At 44.0% G+C, this 17,620-nt stretch overlaps 1 protein-coding gene across 1 annotated transcript in view; it reads right to left on the minus strand.

The window, feature by feature from the left end:
• Positions 1 to 10,843, minus strand: part of CMKLR2 (chemerin chemokine-like receptor 2) — a 161,077-nt gene extending 150,234 nt beyond the window's left edge. Inside the window, exon 1 of the mRNA XM_073541887.1 lies at positions 10,688 to 10,843. The gene's annotated coding sequence lies outside the window, so the exon portion shown is untranslated. The remainder of the gene's footprint in view (positions 1 to 10,687) is intronic.
• Positions 10,844 to 17,620: the final 6,777 nt, after the last annotated feature.

The raw sequence follows: 17,620 nt of genomic DNA on the forward strand, positions 1-17,620 counted from the left end.
CAGTGACTAGGGCTGGAGACAGGAGCTTCCTAAGCTTCCTGGGTGCAGTGGTGCTTCAGCTTTAAACGTTTCATCTGGTGTATTTATTCTGAGATGCGGTGCTTTGCAGCAGAGAAAGCTAAGTGTTGCATTTTTTGTTATGTTGTCCCTTATGGTGTCTGCCTTTGCATTCCTTTTGTTGTATTATTTCAGCAATGGGACCAGTGCTCTCATCTGCCAGTTCCCTACTTAGGGATAGTGGAGCGCCCTGCAGGGCTGGGGGTTACTTGGTACTGGGCCGGTCAGGCTCTTTTAAAGGGGAAGTGTGTCACGGTGGTGATAGTGACCCAGTCCATGGCCCTGGTTGTCCAGTGGTGATGAAGTTCAAATGAGGGGGAAGATGGTAGGAAAAATTATAGGAAAAGGGGAATCGTGATGCCACCCGTAGTATTCGGCTAGGGGTAGCCGACGCTGCTATAGAGATCCTCTGGAATGGTGGTGTGGCAGCAGCAGAGATGGTGTAGCTCTCCACGGGCAGAGCTGTATCCCAGGGCAGCTAAGGTGGTAATAGTGAGCCGGTGACGGTGATGCTGAAAGGAGTGTATGGCAGGCGAGATGTAAATGAGACAGGACACAGTCGGGCGTAGTTTCAGGGTCTTTACTCACAGTTCTTTGCATGCGGTAGCCCACTTGGTACTGTGTCCTCCGGGTGAGGGGTCCAGCCATCTCCCAGGTAGATCAGGAACACCTTTTCAAGATTCCTCTTTGTGTTCACCTTTCTAGGCCACGTCAACTCTCTGCGCTGATCTCGCCTCCTCTTTCCTGCCCTGCGCCTTCGCAAACAGTGTCCCCAAGCCAGCAGCCACGAATCTCACCGAGCGATGTGGGTCAGGCCCGGGATCCTCTACAGCTACCTTTGCCAGGAATGAATGTGGCGGTGACTGAGGCACTTAAAGTTGCTTCAGCCTCCAGCTTACTAGCTGAGCCTCGTTCGTTGCTCTCCACTAGGCTAAGGGGCCGGCTCCCTTACTATGCCTTATTGCACTACCCGTGCCCCTAGGACCCCTTCTATTCTCTTAAGAGCTTCTTCTAGATGTTTATCCCTCTCTTACTCTCCCCACGTCCGTCCTGCTCATCCGCTGTCCTGCCACCGACTGACTCTTTCTAGAACAAACTATTTACCTTAGGACTAGCTCCACCCACTAACTGTCACCTCTCTTTCATTGATTGGATCACATACCTCACACCACCTCCTAAGCTCCTCCCCCTTCTACCTACCTTTCCCACTCGCTTTCCAACACCCTTTCCTGGCCAGCCTGGTGTGTGTTCGGTGCAAGTGTTAGGAGTCCTGGGTGGTGCTCCCTTCTTACCTGAGGGTGGGATACCACACCTCTGGATGAGGTGCAGGGCACGTGAGGGATTAGGTATCCTGTTTGGCGACGGGAACCCCTATAGGGACGATAGTGAGATCAGGGCACATCCTCAGGTGACTGCAGGAGGTGTCCATTCCCCCGTTCCCTATTGACAGGGCCCACCATTGTTATAGTTTCCCTGGTGTTCCCTTGTGTGTTGTGCTATTGGGTCGTGTCACAGTGGGTCGTGTCACAGTGGGTCATTCACTCCGTGACATGGTGATTCTGGTGACGTAGTCATGTGCTGATGGTGGGTCTGTTGATGAATTCATGTACTGATAGTGGATCTAGTGATGCATTCATGTACTCATGGTGGTTCTGGTGATGCATTTAATTACTGATGATGTTTCTGGTGCCATATCTGTGTACTATTGATGGCTCTGGTGCTTCAACTATGTACTGATGATGATTTTTGCTTCGTATCCATGTACTGATGATGGTTCTGGTGATGGATATATCACAAGAATCATCACTACATGAATATGTCACCAGAACCAGAATACATCACCAGAACCACCTTCAGTTTTGTGCAAGCTGTATTTATCGCATGATGGATGCAAACAACATCAGACGTATCCCTTTACTTATAACAGAAGTTGGTTTATTTTCCATTAGGGCATTTACCAAATGCTGAACACCCTAATTGAAATCAAGCAGCCCCAATTATAGTTACGCTTTATTAGCTTCCATAACTATCCTCGGGCTCTTAATTTAAAATATAGGACATCAGGGATGAATATCCATATTTTTCCCCTGTATTGTGTAAATTCTCAGAAAAAAAATGATTGATTCTGTATCTAATTTTGAAATTGCAATCGTTGTTAAGTCACAACAATAAAGCACACTACTCTTTTTATTTTTGATAACATAGTTTTGTGAAAAAATTAACAATTCTAATGGAAATGGTCATCAGAGTTTGCTACCTAACCAATCGAAGGGGAAGGGGAGATGTGCATTAGGGGTCCTGTTACCTTAGTCTCTGAGCCATTCTTTTGCTTTGAAGTGAAGGTGGGGGCATCATTGGCTTCATCTGCCTAGGGCACCAATATACTTTGTCCTGGCCCTGCTTGTAACCCTATTTTAAAGGGAATCTGTCATCAGATGTTTGCTATCCCATCTGAGAGCAGGGTAATGTGGGAAAAGAGACTTTGATTCCAATTATGTATCACATAGTTGACTTATGGATATGGGACGGACCCCCACTCCATCTTAAAACCACCATAACTACAGTAAACCTAGGCACTAGAATAAATACACAACACATTATTTTGGTTGTCAAAATGGCCTTTATTTAAATCACAGGATTAAAAACAATCACAGTAGGAGTCAGGTGAAGTGCTAGTACATTGGGATTCACAAGTACTGTGATATCCCCAGCTGTCTGACATACAGAACCAGGCCAGACAGCCATAAAGGGGCGGCACGCACTGGCTTGCCATTCAAGCAGAGCCAGTAAACTTTCAGGGCACCAATGACCCTATTATCCTCACTCCTGTGCTTAACCACTGTGCCCGCCCCTGATTGACGTTACCATTACAACGTCCTTGAGGCTGGCCACCAAAGCCGAGCCTGTTCACCACCATGAGGTTTTACATCCTCTATTAGTTAAAATGAGTCCCCCTTAACTTGCCTGCAACTTCCACCTGACTCCTAAACCGCCACCAGAGAGGCCATTTGACACCTTAAATGGACTCGACCCCCATCAACCATTTCTACATGCTATGGAAAGTCTGTGCACACAAGTAATAAACTTAAAATTCCAGAGCTCCGACAGATTAATTTTATCAATGCCATGCTACCAAGTTATGATCGATAATACGGTAACTACAGCAAAATAGCAGTTGCTAAACATCCTGCAATGAGGATCCCATAATGGGGAATGTGGAAAGTAAACCATAAATAAGGTCGTAGCCACAATCTGAATACCTGTATAATGACATCTGTCATGCCTCAAAAAACTATTATACCGCTCGTATTGCAGCCAGCTCTAATAATTCACCAAATCACAGATTTTAGTTCTAGAAACCACCATTATTTACAGTAGCTGTGCAGTAAAATTTCTTAAACCCACTTACTATCACTACCCGAAAAGTGATGAACACATCAATAGAAAGATATTATAAATAGGGAGTAATTAAAAACTATACACAATATAACAACATTATAACGGACCATAAAATAACGTTCAGAATATCTGTAAGTAGTAATTTAAATAAACCTAAAGCAGAAAAAGTCTACAAAGGCATTATTAATAAAACTGCCACGCCATTGTTGTTTTTCATGCCCTTGATAACATTTACTGTTGACCTCTCCAACTGGGTCAACGGCATTGGGAATAGGCATATTGCCCTTCGTGTTAATGCACTTGATTACTTTACCCTTAGCCGCTCCCACTGGCTCAAGGGCACATAGATTAGGTACATTGCTCTTCAGTTTCATGCACTAGATAACTGCATTGTCCAGACAACAACCTTGTTCTCTTCTCCCCTCCAGCCGCTGTTCCTGGCTCAGAGGAGGCAATTTCTTCTGTAGGCATGCAAAATATGATTGCCATGACCCCAGGGACTTTACCCTAACAGGGTCCTATAAAATATAAATGCTTCTTGAGACCAGGGGGCCATACCGTGATGGTCACCCCTCCATACCAGGGGGCCATACCTGAGATGGTTACCCTTTCCACACCAGAGGGCCATACACGAGATGGTTACCCTCCACACCAGGGGGCCATACCTGAAATGATTACCCCTCAAAACCAGGGTGCCATACCTGAAATGGTTACCCTTCCAAACCCAGGGGGGGGGTCAGCGGCCAGTTTATTAACAACTAACATAAACATTTACAATAAGTATTAAATACACAATCTTATATGACATGAGGGAAGGGTTCTTGGAGCCCCAAAAATTCTGGCTAAATAATTGGCAAAAAACACAAGAACTTAAAAATCCACGTTACCCTCAGCCGTAAACCACCAGCTCGAGGGCACCAAACATCCCGTTCCGGGAAGTCCAACCACCAAAAGCTCCCGGGTAACACCCCGTCCAGTGTTACCCGTCCAGAGCCGTAACCAAAAGCCAGATCCAGAATTTTAACTTCCAATTCCTTTTCGCTGATTCAGCTTCAACTCCAAGAACCCCACCCCAGAGGTCCATACTTAATATGGTTACCCCTACTGACAAATTTATAAATAACTTCCAAGGACCCACTAAAAGGAAAACAAATAACTGTTTTTTTGTTTTTTTTTAATTTTAAATTCATGTCCTTATTAAAATAAACATAAAATAAACATCAAAGCATAAATAACGTTAACACGCTGGGGGGAGTCCTGGAAGCTCCCAAATCTGGTGATTACTAAACATAGTGAACATAAAATGTACCAACAATTACTCCCAGCCGTTACCCCACCAGCTCGGGAGCACCATAACCACAAGGGTTCCAATGTTCACTTGAATTTCCTGGGGATCCGACAAACCCTTGCCGAAACTCCCCTCCACCTTTCACCAGATCAGAACCATATTAACTTCCAAAAAGAGGAATCCATATCCCAATGGATCCCCCAGACCAATTTCTAACCAACTTCAAGGACCCCCCCAACCACCAGGGTCCAGGTAATCCACTCAGGCCTGTGCTATCCGCCATCTTAAGTAATATAAAATAAGCACTTGGTTGGTATACACCGATCCCTTTTTTTTTTTTTTTAATATAATTATTATTCACACCTTTATTAAAACAAACATACCATAAAACATCAAAGCATAAATAATATTAACACGCTGGTAGGAGTCCTTGAAGCTCCCAAAAATCTGGTGATTACCAAACATAAAGTGAACATAAAATGTACCAACAATTACTCCCAGCCATTACCCCACCAGCTCGGGAGCACCATAACCACAAGGGTTCCAATGTTCACTCGAATTTCTTGGGGATCCGACAAACCCTTGCCGAAACTCCCCTCCACCTTTCACCAGATCAGAACCATATTGAATTCCAAAAGGAGGAAACCATATCCCAATGGATCCCCCAGACCATATTTAACCAACTTCAAGGACCCCTCCAACCGCACAAAATGTGGGATAAGTGAGGGTGAAAATCATGCAGGTTTACAACCAAGGTATACAACAGGTTAATAATGGAAAATATCCCATCGTAAGGTCGAGAAATAGACAGAGATGGGCAATGCTGTGTTATATGCTGTAACAATAAATGAGAAGCCGCCTGCTCCTCTACAGCAGTTACAGACAGACTCTAATCACCAGCTGCGCATAAATGGTAAGAAACATGTAGGTCTAATATAAGCTGCCTGCAGCCATAGGTGTGTGAGCAGAAAAATGCAAGTTCTGTATCCCAGTCAGTCACTCTACTACATACAATTACAATAGATGAGAGACAGGACTGAAAACTGGGCCCATGATGTGTCCTCCAGAGCAATGTGCAGCCTCACACTAGGAGTGCCCACTCACTGCCCGCCATGTGCTGAGTTATTAGTGCCCACTCACTGCCCGCCATGTGCTGAGTTATTAGTGCCCACTCACTGCCCGCCATGTGCTGAGTTATTAGTGCCCACTCACTGCCCGCCATGTGCTGAGTTATTAGTGCCCACTCACTGCCCGCCATGTGCTGAGTTATTAGTGCCCACTCACTGCCCGCCATGTGCTGAGTTATTAGTGCCCACTCACTGCCCGCCATGTGCTGAGTTATTAGTGCCCACTCAAATGTGCCGAGTTACTCACCGATTATTTATTTTACACCTGATAAAACATAATCCATTCAGGCCTGTGCTATCCACCATCTTAGGTAATATAAAATAAGCTCTTGGTGGGTATACTCTGATCATGCAGCATACGAGAGAGACGATATACAGAAACAGGATGGATATATCCGGCAGGACAGCATGTAACATAAGAGGAATAAAGGCAGCAATAGCTACAGAAATCAAGCACTAAGCTGGAAGTCATGTCCAGATTATATGTACAGCCAGGAAAAATAGCCTGGAGACACAGGATGTTTATACCCAGCATGATCCGTATATAGCAGAGTGAGGAGTGATATCATGTATACAGACCTGTGGTACAGGTTAAGTATACAGGACAGGATTAGAGCCTTTACACATATACCACATATAGTGAGTAACCTGGTTCCACTGGATCTGCACACCCAGCATCACAGTATGTAACAGAGATGAGGTCACATACAGATCATCAGACTCCATAACTGGGGAGGGGGGTAAGCAGCACACACAGCAGGGTCAGTATACAGTGCACTGACATGAAGTGCAGCCTCTCATCATCATACATATACCATCCCCCGACTGCTCCTCTCACCAGTGTCTCTAATGCATGTGACTGCCCAGCTCCACCATAGTAATGGCAGACACTGTATGCGTCCCTGCTCTGTCCTATCATACATAAACCCAGAACTCATGAAGACTCTGTATAATACAGCAGTAATGTGGTATATCAGAAATGTCTGCAGGGTGGTCACACAAAAGCTGCCTCTGCAATAAGTGAGGGAACATGGCAGCTACATGAATTTCTGAGGTAATCTTGATCCCAGATATGATGTAGGAGCTTATACTCCCCTAGTACACACTAAACAATGTCTGAGGTGAATGCAGAGTAGTATATCAAACATGTCTGCAGGGAGGTCACAGGGAAGCTCACAGTCTGTGAGGAAAAATGCAGCATACACATGAGGGACATGGCAGCTACATGAATCGCTGAGGTAATATCGGTCCCATACATAATGTAGGAGCTGATACTACACTAGGACACACTACACAATGTCTGAGGTGAATGCAGAGTAGTATATCAAACATGTCTGCAGGGAGGTCACACGGAAGCTCACAGTCTGTGAGGAAAATGTAGCAGGCACATGAGGGACATGGCAGCTACATGAATTTCTGAGGTAATATTGGTCCCATACATAATGTAGGAGCTGATACTACACTGGTACATGATGTCTGAGGTGAATGTGCTCCTATCATCTGTCGTGAGAGGTGATAACCCCCAGTATTATACTCCCTGACACTGCAGACATGCTTCCTCCTGTTCATCCTGTGCATGAAAGAGAGAGAGAGAGACACAGATTTCCTGCTCTATATAAGCCCCACCCTCCTCACAGTAACCCACCAGGCACAGACATACTGGGCTTCTTACTCTGAAAGCAACATCCCTCGTGCTTAAAAATCTACACCACTATACCAAAAAAGCTGCAGGAGTAAAGGTCCACCCATCCCCAAGTCATGTCCTCCTCCGCCTATGGCTCCAGTGGTTTCTTTACTGGGTGCAGCAGTTGTATTACAATCAGAATTTTTAGATGAAGCATGTAGCAGAGCTCAAAAGCTGACCCTGCCCACACCACAGCTTTCTATGTACATTGTATATTGACAGAAATCTACTAATCAGTGCTGGGGGGGTTGGAGTTGGCTACTCGCCAGGAGAGAGCTAGGCACCGTCAGACATAGCCACGCACCAGCGATCCCGACAACGATATGACCTTGTCAGGATTGCTGGTGTGTCGCTACATGATCGCTGGTGAGCTGCCAAACAGGCAACTTCACCAGAGATCAGCACCAGCGACACGCGGGTAACAAGCGACGCACGTCGCTTAGTTACCCGCTGTGTATGTTAGAAACCAGCGTGCTGGGGCAGGGAGCTTAGAAACCCGATGTTTACCTTGGTTACCAGCTCCAGCTCGCTGATCGCTGGTCTCTCGCCTGCCACAGGCAGCGATACGTGCTGGCCAGCGGGAGACCAATGCTCAATAAAAAAATGTGCTGGCCATTCCAGGAAGATCAGCGATACCCGGCAGGGGGGCCGGTCGCTGGTCAGTGTCACACACAGCGATCTCGGTGATGAGATCACTGTTGCATCACAAAACTTGTGACTCAGCAGCGATCTCACAGGCGAGATCGCTGTGTGTGACGGGGGCTCTAGTCTAGCAGTGACAATCTCCTGCTGATAAAACACTTATTGTATTCAAACAAGAGCACACCGCCTCATGAGTGACACATCCTTGAAATAAGTGTCTCAGCCCTTTCTTCATGCTGCCCTTATATTAACTAGCAACAACTTGCTGACAGATTCCCTTTAATTCTACACAATTCTAAAAATGATTCAAGCAATATACAAATCCATCACAAAGTGCCATCCACAAACTACAGAAATGTGGAGTGCCAGCTACAAACTACAGAAATGTGGAGAGCCACCTACAAACTACTACAGAAATGTGGAGTGCCATCCACAAACTACAGAAATGTGGAGTGCCATTCACAAACTACAGAAATGTGGAGTGCCACCTACAAACTACAGAAATGTGGAGTGCCACCTACAAACTACAGAAATGTGGAGGGCCATCCACAAACTACAGAAATGTGGAGTGCCATCCACAAACTACAGAAATGTGGAGTGCCATCCACAAACTACAGAAATGTGGAGTGCCACATACAAACTACAGAAATGTGGAGTGCCATCCACAAACTACAGAAATGTGGAGTGCCATTCACAAACTACAGAAATGTGGAGTGCCATTCACAAACTACAGAAATGTGGAGTGTCATCCACAAACTACAGAAATGTGGAGTGCCATCCACAAACTACAGAAATGTGGAGTGCCATCCACAAACTACAGAAATGTGGAGTGCCATCCACAAACTACAGAAATGTGGAGTGCCATTCACAAACTACAGAAATGTGGAGTGCCATTCACAAACTACAGAAATGTGGAGAGCCATTCACAAACTACAGAAATGTGGAGAGCCATTCACAAACTTCAGAAATGTGGAGTGTCATCCACAAAATACAGAAATGTGGAGTGCCATACACAAACTACAGAAATGTGGAGTGTCATCCACAAATTACAGAAATGTGGAGTGTCATCCACAAGCTACAGAAATGTGGAGTGCCATTCACAAACTAAAGAAATGTGGAGTACCATACACAAACTACAGAAATGTGGAGTGTCATCCACAAACTACAGAAATGTGGAGTGCCATCCACAAACTACAGAAATGTGGAGTGCCATCCACAAACTACAGAAATGTGGAGTGCCACCTACAAACTACAGAAATGTGGAATGCCATCCACAAACTACAGAAATGTGGAGTGCCATCCACAACCTACAGAAATGTGGAGTGCCATCCACAACCTACAGAAATGTGGAGTGCCATCCACAACCTACAGAAATGTGGAGTGCCATCCACAAACTACAGAAATGTGGAGTGTCATCCACAAACTACAGAAATGTGGAGTGCCATACACAAACTACAGAAATGTGGAGTGCCATACACAAACTATAGAAATGTGGAGTGCCATTCACAAACTACAGAAATGTGGAGGGCCATCCACAAACTACAGAAATGTGGAGTGCCATTCACAAACTACAGAAATGTGGAGGGCCATCCACAAACTACAGAAATGTGGAGTGCCATTCACAAACTACAGAAATGTGGAGGGCCATTCACAAACTACAGAAATGTGGAGTGCCATCCACAAACTACAGAAATGTGGAGTGCCACCTACAAACTACAGAAATGTGGAGTGTCATCCACAAACTACAGAAATGTGGAGTGTTGTTACGTAAAGTACTAAAAACACAAGTTCAGATAGCTGATAGAAGTGTTACGTTACATATGACGCATTCCTCACATTGTGAGACTTTTTTTTACATTTTAGGTTACATGTCTAAAAACTGTGACGAGGTAACTGGCGGGCAAGCTTTATTTAGACAGGCACCAGCCTATGATGATAGTGTATTATCTGCCATTTAACATTTGCTTTCTCATGAGAACAGAATACAAACATGATTTTCCAATGTATGTACCGTATTTAAAGCTGTGTACAAACTCTGGTATGTATTCTCCAATATCTGCTGTAGGTACAAATAACAGATAAAAAAAATTCTTAAAGTGATTATTCCTAAAAACAGTGAATCTCCCCCATTAGACTCCAGCATCTGTGCATTATACGTATGGGCAGGGGAATTAACTGTTATTTTTCCTAAAGGGTGCTAGTTGTAACCATTACCTAAACTCTATTTCAGTGATTGTTTTTTAAATAAAGTACATTTTCACTTTACTTTCCATGCAGAATCCATGATGTCCCCAATACATTCACCCAGTAGAGACTAATTAATATTGACAAATTGACATGTTTTTTTTCCAAAGTGATCTGACGTACACTGTTCTCATCAATGAGCATTCAATGCTTTGCTACGAAAAAGACAGCTCTCTGCTGTAACAATTCTCACTTATTCTGGTATTGATATGTGTAGGCAATAGTAACAGGAGAAAGAGAACTTACCTCAGTAGTTGCTGCAGTCACATATGAAATGAATTTCTCTGCAGCTGTTGGGCAGAGACAAGCACTGTGATTCATCTTCTCCTGAGGCCAGCATGCCCTGCCTCACGTCCTGCCTTCCTGGGAGGGACAGCATAGCCCTTCAGTGTTGTGGATGTGACAATCTGCCTCTGGACTAACAATAAGGGATGAACAGATAAACTGAATCAGTGTCCAAAAATGATAGAGCAGACAGGAGGATTACAAAAATCCGGTGAAAAGGAATTACTGTGGCCCGCCACTCCCTGTAGAGTGGAGAACGTTCATGGATGCACGTACAGAATGAAGAACTAAGACAAGGCATAAGCCTGAATTCACATATTCAGTTGTTGATGCAGTTTTTTTTAACTGAACGCAAAACGTAATATAAAAGAGAGGAGATGATTCAGTCTTTTTTTTTTATAAATTGATTCATAATTTCTGTCTTTTTGTAGCCAGTTTATAATATTTAGAGATTCTCTAATGACAGGAATAAAGACAAGGTACTGTCACATGGCAATTGTGGTGCCCAAATTCAAAAAAGATTTTAGGCCTCCACCAGTAGTTCTAGTAAACACAGCATCCAATGTGGGAAAGATGTTTAAAAGGCTATTAATAAGGATTTGTCTCTTCCTCAAAAAAAAGAGCTACAAGTGCTTCTCACAAAATCAGAATATAATCAAAAAGTTAATTTATTTCAGTTCTTCAATACAAAAAGTGAAACTCGTATATTATATAGAGTCATTACAAACAGAATGATCTATTTCAGTGTTTATTTCTGTTAATGGGACTTTTTTTTAAAGCTTAGGAAGACTTTCCAGGTGTTTTTTGTGAATTATTCTAATTTACTGAGATAATGTCTTTTGGGTTTTCACTGGCTGTAAGCCATGATCATCAAATAAACACTTAAAATAGATCACTCTGTAATGACTATATAATATAGGAGTATCACTTTTTTTTATTGAAGAGCTGAAATAAATTAACTTTTTGATGATATTCTAATTTTGTGAGAAGCACTTGTACATGCCTGGTAAACACTCCAGAGGCCCCCTTATTCTGCCTCTTATTTCCATTTTTCCATATGTTATTCCATTGTAGAGCTATGCACATTTGTTTATTTTGGAGCGCACTATGTGAAATCTCTACTTGTAGTTCAAATAGGTTTTTCTTCAAAGTCTTCTGTGGGGGTGTGCACTTTCACCTCTCCCTGACATTCACTGCCAATCACAGTTTGATAGAATTAGAGACTACTAGATCAGCTGTTGTGATTATTAGCGTTAGGGATGCATGGGTGAAAGCAGAGAAAACTGAAGAAACACCCAGCTGAACCGCAAGCAGAGATTTCACATACTGTGCTACAGAAGAAACAAATGTGAATATCTCTGTAATGATGTAATGTAACACAAAATGGGACAGAGAGTGTTAGGGTTGCGGATCGCACTAAATATAAAATATAATAAGGTGCGATTTCAACCAGGAGTCCACTGTGCAGAGATGACAAACTGCTGCTCGGTAATGGCGGACGTTATATGGTGGTACAATAGAGGAACACACGGGATTAACTCCACCTAGTATGTACAGAAGCGGACTCTGTTACCTCACAGAGCCGCCCGACCGCCAAACAAATGCCGCAGCCTGTTTAGGCTCATAGAGCTTGGCAATGTGAGCACTGGTGTATAGACACAGGACTCTACCCCTGAGACACTGGGTTAGAGTCCCTCTAGTCACACTAGTGCTCGGCACCGCAATAGTAGTGCCAAAAAGAAACAAATTAAATAAACAAAAGCGCACTATGTGCGAACTGCACCGCTCTGGCGGACGCCATTAACCACCCGGAACAATGGAGGAAAGTGCTAGACTTGCGCACGGCGTCACACTTGTGGATGCAGCCGCTTAATGCTGTACTGAAGGTGCCCAGCTCTGGATGGCACCATATGGCGCTGAGTGAGGTGCTGAGATGTAGAAGCACTGTGGCACAGACCAAGCCACTAGCAGGCGCTGACTCTAACTCTATAGCCCTATACCATACATATCCAAGGGAGGGGAGTCATAATGAGTCAGTCACCAAATACATGCATCCATCATCACTCACACAATATACAATAAGAGTCTATACTAGCGTATGGCCGCTCGGCCTTGTGGCTCTTTTACAGCAGCGTCCTTCTGGGACCTTCCCAGTGGTGGACCAATCCGAGCAGGAACAGGACCTGAGCATGTGACCTCCGGCCTCCAATGAGAGGTCGTCCCACAGGCATGCTCAGTACCCAAAAGACAGGACTTAGTCCCAGAAGCGTCTACTTGCTGCTGACTCAAGGCTGGAGTTATAGCAGAGCCAGAAGAAGCAACCAGACGCCTAGCATCAACCTGGGCAAGACGTCTGGACTTATGTCTTTGCTGAACAGGAATCTCTGTGGCTGCAGAGGAATGGGAGACTGCAGAGGACATAGCTTGAGATTCCCCCTGTGCAGTGGGGGAAACTCGACACCTAACAGAGAGTCGACAATTAGAGGAATGCAGGGATTTTTAAGAGATATTTCACTCATTTTTTTTAACAATTGAGAGTCGCTTTGGGTGACTGCTGGCTCTTGAATCCCTCAGGTCATTCACTGTGCACTGAGAGGATTCATTGGTTTCTTAGCCGGGAACGGCAGTAATGTATGAATTATACATACTCCCGGGCAGAACCAATATAGTGGGCGTGGTTTCACTCCATACAAGTGTATAGAGCCAGGGCGCGGATGTCCAGTGGGTGCAGCCTCACTCTATACACTTGTATGGAGCGAGGCAGCGCACGCTATACAGTACGTCTTCTGTCTCTTAAGTATGCATAACTCACATCACCGCCAGAAAGAAGCAAATCCTTGCAGCACATAGTGGGGATTCAAAATTCACTCTGTGAGACTGCAAACTTCATTTAGGACCGAACAAGCCCTTTAATGAACAAGTAGCCAGTACAGAGGGCTTGCTGAGTTAATCTCATGTACTTTATAGTGTTTTGTTTGCTATTCTTCAACGTATTAATTATAGCTATTACAGATGGGAAAAGTATTGTTTTATTTTCAGATGGCATCAAGCTAAGAAGAATAATACTGTCTACAGAAGATGTTCATTAATGACAAATCAATGTGAATGCACTGTGTTTCAGCATCCATTTTATGAGGTTTATTGTGGACAGTCACGGCCAAAAGTTCTGAGATTGACAAAAATTTTGGTTTTCACAAAAGTATGCTGTGTCAGTGTTTGTAGATCTCTTAGTCAGATCTTTGTATGGTTACTGAAATACAACTATATGCATTTCAAAAGTTTTTACATTTTTATTGACATTTATTTTATTGACATGTAGCTTATGCACAGACACAGTATTTCCATTGATGACCCTAAAGGCCCCGTTACACATAACGATGTCCCAGCGATCCCACCAACGATCCGACATGGATGGGATCGCTGGGACATCGTTAGGCTGATCACTGGTGAGCTGTCACATAGACAGCCCCTCCAGCGATCAGGACCAGCGAGCAAGCTGGTTTCTAATGTAAACATTGGGTATCCAGGAGCCGCGGCTCTTGGATACCCGCAGTTTACCTTGGAAACCGGCATACACACTGGTCTCCAAGGTAAACAGCGGGTATCCAAGAGCCGCGGCTCCTGGGTACCCGATGTTTACATTAGAAACCAACATCCAGCATCTCTGATCGCTGGTCTCTCCCTGCTGGCCAGCGGGAGACCAGCGATCAAAAAATGGCCCAGGCCGATCGAGAACAATCAGCGATACCCGGCAGGGGGGCTGGTCGCTGATCCCCGTCACACAGTGATCTCGCTGGCGAGATCGCTGTGGCGTCACAAAATCAGCGATCACGCTAGCGAGATCGCTGTGTGTGATGGGGCCTTTATGTTTAAAGATTTCTGCAATTTGCTCTAGCAGCTGGATATCAGCTTCTGGGCTAAATAATAACTGATGACAACCCATTCTTGTCTAATCAGTGCTTGCAGTTTTATCACAATTACTAGGTATTTGTTTGAGGATTGACTGTAGGTTCTCAATGAGTTTGAGATTTGGGGAGTTTCAAAGCCATAGACTCAAAATTTCAATGTTTTTTTCCTCAAACCACTTAGCTATCACTTTTGCTTTGTGACATGGCCTCCATCATGCTAAAAAAACATTTCTCATCACCGAAGTTGCTTACGTTCTTAAGCAAAATTGTTAGCAACCCCACTCCCTGAATGGTCTTGGGATGCTTTCATGTTGGTGTGACACGGGACTTATGATAGCGTTCACTCACTTTTTCTTCTGTGGACTACCATTTTTCCGGATGTTCAGAACAGTCGAAAGTGAGCTTCATCAGACAAAATGGCTTTGTCTCAGTCCTCTGCAATACGATCTCTATATTTCAGTTATACCATAGTATATCAAGGACACATCTCACTAAAAGATCTAAAAACACTTGGAAACGTTGTGAAAACCAACATTTACATTAGTCTCAAAACTTCTGGCCACAATTGTACACACATAAATCTAATGTTATGAATCTGGGTACTAGTGATCTACATGCACCATCTGTATAAGGCCAGGTTCACATAGCGTTAACCAGCCCTATCAACGCATAGCGTTGACGGGCTGCGTTAACGCTATAGCATAGCGTGATATGCGTTCTGCTATACCGCTAGCGCTGATGATTCATCAGCACTAGCGGTGACATGCTATGACCGCTAGCATTGACGAATCATCAGCACTAGCTGTGACGGAGCCTCAGACGCTGCAGGCCGCGTCCGAGGCTCCGTCAGTGCTTAGCGGCACATCGCGAACGTGTGCTGCTTTACGGCATACGTCGCAATGCGCTAGTTAATGGGAGGCTATGGCAGCATTAACGGACTGTGTTACACCGCGTTATACCGCATATAACTCTGTGGGAACCCGGCCTTAGGAGGAGTTAATCTGTGAGTTCCTCGCTGGGCGTCACTTGCTCAAAAGAATTTCTGTAGATTAAAGGCTAAATAACAGAATGTGATGTCAATCAGCGTCTTTTAAGACCCACAGGATATTGTCATGTATTACAAAAAGCATGGACTCACGGAATAGGCACATAATATAATCAGTCTACAAAGCATTCGTGCACGCCCCACCTTGACTATGCTTCACTTCTGAACAACAGTTCATTAAGATATACATATACAAGTGTGTCCATAAAGTCATGGTGCACTTTTGACCAGTCACTGGAAAACAACAAAAAACGATAGAAATGTGAAATCTGCTCCAAATAAAAGAAAAACTCTCCCAGTTTCATATCTATTCAGTGCAGTTCGATGTGGGCTCCATTTGTTGCCCTACACACATCCAAATGATAGTGAAGTTCTTGCCACACACGGATAAGGACGTCTGGTGTAACAGAGTGAATAACGTCTGTGATTCCGTTTTAAGTGATTAATGTCGTTGATACGTTGAGTGTACACATGTTGCGTCACATAATCCCAAAAGTAAAAGTCTATGGGCGTCAGATCCAGGGAGTGTGGTATACTTGTATACTTTCCTGTGACTGGTCAAAAGTGCATCATGACTTTATGGACACACTGTATATAAGACTCTGGCAAAATTTAAGAGACCACTGCACGGTTTTATAAAAATCAGCTTCTCTACATGTCTGACAGCCATTCCATTCCAATGTGAGCTGAATTCCAGCCAGAGTTCACCTCATTCTACTTAATGTGCTTCTGATTAGGTGACCACCTGAATCAAATCTTATTTAATGAAGGAAAATATAAAAAACCCTGCTGTGGTGTTCACAATCCTCTTGCAATAGGACAAGCTGGATGGCAAAACAAGTGCAAGTAGTATCCCAAAAGTAATAAGAATGAAAAAATAACCTTTAACCATGCCAAAGGAGTTGAAAAGAAAGGTCTTGAGCAAGGAAAAGAAGGGCTCAATTCTGCCTTTACCCGCAGAGGGATACAGAGAGCATCATGTTGCCTTCATCCTCAAAATTTGTAAGATGGCAGTCCATTACAGCAAGGTCAAGCAGCATACATTGGGGACAACAAAGCTACAGACCGGCAGAGGGTGAAAATAACTCTCCCCTGACCGGGATGACCATCATCTTATTCGATTGTCACTCAGCAACCGCAGGATGACATCAAGTGATCTACAAAAGAAATGGCAGCTGAGGTGAAGTGTACGCAAGAACAGTTTGTAACAGGCTCTTAGAGGCAGGGCTCAAGTCTTGTAAAGCTAGAAAAAAGTCTTTCATCAATGAGAAGCAAAGGAGAGCCAGGCTGAAGTTTTCCAAAGACCATAAGGATTGGACCATAGAGGACTGGAGTAAGATAATCTTCTCTGATGAGACTAATTTTAAGCTTTACCCAAAACCTGGTTATCTAATAGTTAGACGGAGACCTGGAGAGGTCTACACCCACTGTGTGCACCCACTGTGAAATTTGGTGGAAGATCGGTGATGATCTGGGGATGCTTCAGCGAGGCTGGAATTGGTCAGGTTAATCTTTGAGAAGGACATATGAATCAAGCCGTATACAAGGTTATCCTGGAAAATCAGTTGATTCCTTTTGCTCAGGCAATGTTCCCCAAATCTGAGGACTGGTTTTTCCAGAAGGACAATGTGCCATGCCACACAGCTAGGTAATTCAATTGGTGGATGAAGGACCACCACATCAAATCCTTGTCATGGGCAGCCCAATCTCCAGACCTGAACCCCATTGTAAACATCTGCAATGTAATCAAGAGGAAGATGGATAGTCACAAGCCATCAAAAAAAGAACTGCTTACATTTTTGTACCAGGAGTGGCATAAGGTGACCTAAAAGCAGTGTGAAAGACTGGTGGAAAGAATGACAAGACGCATGAAAGCTGTAAAAATCATGGTTATTCCACAAAATATTGATTTTTGAACTCTTCCTGAGTTAAAACATTAGT

Source organism: Dendrobates tinctorius, unplaced genomic scaffold (assembly GCF_039654945.1).
Source record: "Dendrobates tinctorius isolate UK_male_01 unplaced genomic scaffold, ASM3965494v1 ptg000125l, whole genome shotgun sequence".
In the NCBI taxonomy this organism is placed as follows: Eukaryota; Metazoa; Chordata; class Amphibia; order Anura; family Dendrobatidae; genus Dendrobates; species Dendrobates tinctorius.